At 47.0% G+C, this 2363-nt stretch overlaps 1 long non-coding RNA gene across 1 annotated transcript; it reads left to right on the top strand.

Annotated features, from left to right (window-relative positions):
• Positions 1-1045: 1045 nt before the first annotated feature.
• On the top strand, positions 1046-2357 carry LOC106530876 (uncharacterized). Its single transcript, XR_001311843.1, has 3 exons — positions 1046-1196; positions 1265-1463; positions 1553-2357. It is a non-coding gene; the product is annotated as an uncharacterized LOC106530876 (long non-coding RNA).
• Positions 2358-2363: the final 6 nt, after the last annotated feature.

Below are 2363 nucleotides of genomic sequence, written 5' to 3'. Positions count from 1 at the left end.
GTCCGTGATTGGCTGCTGATGTGGTTCATTTACATACGACATGGGTTGCCAGCGCAGAGACAGAGCTGTGAGCGAGCAGAGGGGAAATTGAGCAAGCAGAGAGGGAGCCGCGTGAGCGTGTGTGTAATTTGAGTGCACACAGTTCAAATTATTGTTTGTTCATATTAATATCTGCTCTCAAATCAGTGTTACTGTGCGCTCAAGCTGATGGCACAAATAGAACTCCATAAAAATGGACAGATTTTCAATAATATTCAGGTCTGGGGACTGAGATGACCATTCCAGAACGTTCTACTTGTTCCTCTGCATGAAGGCCTCAGTAGATTCTGAGCAGTGTTTAGGGTGGTTGTCTTGTTGGAATGCAGCCCCGGCTTCAGCAGCTTCAGCTTTGTCACTGATTCCTGGACATTGGTCTCCAGAATCTGCTGATACTGGTTGGAATCCATGCGTCCCTCAACTTTAACAAGATTCCCAGTCCCTGTACTGGCCACACAGCCCCACAGCATGATGGAACCACCCCCACATGTTACTGTAGGTAGCAGGTGTTTTTCTTGGAGTGCTGTGTTCCTTTTCCTCCATGCAGAACAGCCCTTGTTCTTGTTTTCCTGTGTGGCTCCTCCCCCAGTTTACCCACAAGGACACCGATGGGTCTTGGAGAGGAGACAATGTCTCCCTCTTGGKTTGGAGGCAATGGACCAGACTTACAGCCACCTGGGGGTGGCTTGTGTGGCCGTGTCCGGCCTGTCTCCTCCGGAAGACGGGGGCGGGAGCCTTTAGCTCAGTCTCTAGCTGCCTTCCTTCCAGTGGTCACTCCCTTCTTGAACCCCGACCTCTGGATCAACGCAGTAGCTCAGGACGCCTCCAGCAGCCGGTCACCACTGTTACTGGCAGCCGCTCCCTTTTAGGATCTGCATTTCTTACAATGACCGAGATGATGTTTAGTGACCTGGACAGCAGGTCTCAAGGGAACTGTTAAAGGGAGTTATCCTATCTCCCTAGGCTAATAACCATTAAAAATGAACTTATTGTTAAGTTATGACTGTGGCAAATTGAGTTTCCTCACCTGTTTCACCTGTTCACCTTGATTGGCTGCCGCTCTATCAAGCGCAGCTGCAGCAGGTTTCCCTGATGAGCGTGAGGGGTTTATTAGACGGCACTGCTGAACTGGTCTTCGCCGGAGCAACACGTACCTTACGGTATTTGTCCTGGCTTCTAACCTTTGTAAATCTTCCTAGAGATATTAATCTGTRCTTTCCATGTTTAGTGACTTACACCCGAGATCCTGTGAAGCCGTCGGAGTTCCATCTGTGCCCCGCTCACCTGCCTGTCTGCCTCCAACGAATAAGGGAACTCACCTGCCTCAGTACATCACTGCGGTTAATCATCTGTTCATCCKACAAAGAAATCTACTTACCTTGTGGATCCTTGTCATCTCCTCCGAGCCGCCTTCCTCATTCATCACTGTAAGAAAAACCTCTACTTACCTCCTGACTGCAATTCAAAAAAAAAAATACTTACCTGCAAGAACTCACCTGGACTCCTTCCTTTTCAGCACTCCCGATCCCTCGACATCCCAGCACCTGTAAATAAAAGAAATTATTTTTTGACATTGCTTCTCTGTTGTGTGTTTTGTACCAAATCCGCAAATTCTTTGACTTACCTTGAAAACCTGATAGTTTGCTCCGGCCAGACATGTCAAAGAGCGGTTTTGGTGCAGAACAACAGTCCAGAGCCATGGATATAGAACAGAAATTTAAAGATCATGATCAACTTATGGAACATTTGTATCAACTTCAACAGAATACTAATGATGCTTTAAATCATATCAGTCAKCGAATTGTTTCTCTGGATCATAAACTGTCAAGTTTTCCTCCTAACCCTGCTCCCTCATCAGATGCCGCCACCTTGCGGTCAATTCCCGCTACTGCCTCCCGTGAACCAGACCTGCGTCCCTCACAATGTTTTGAGGGAGATCCTGACCACTGTGGAGGATTCCTTCTGCAATGCCAACTGGCGATCGCCCGTTMTCCTTCCTTGTTTCCTAATTCTGCATCTAAGATATCATACATAGTCTCTGCATTAAAAGGTAAAGCTCTACGATGGGCCAATTCATTTCTGGCTTCTCACTCTATGGACACTCTCACATCTCAATTTTTTATTCAAGAATTAAAACGTGTGTTTGATCACCCTCTCCAGCAGGAGGAGGCAGCGAGACGTCTTCTCGCTTTAAAACAAGGAAGAAAGTCTGTGACTGATCAATCTATCGACTTCCGCATTTTAGCGGAAGAGTCGGGCTGGGACGAACTAGCTTTAAAAGGAGTTTTTACTGATTCTCTTTCCGAACACATAAAAGACCAACTTGC

This window comes from Austrofundulus limnaeus, unplaced genomic scaffold, assembly GCF_001266775.1.
Source record: "Austrofundulus limnaeus strain Quisiro unplaced genomic scaffold, Austrofundulus_limnaeus-1.0 Scaffold570, whole genome shotgun sequence".
Classification (NCBI taxonomy): domain Eukaryota; kingdom Metazoa; phylum Chordata; class Actinopteri; order Cyprinodontiformes; family Rivulidae; genus Austrofundulus; species Austrofundulus limnaeus.
This window is presented reverse-complemented; position numbering and strand designations above follow the sequence as displayed.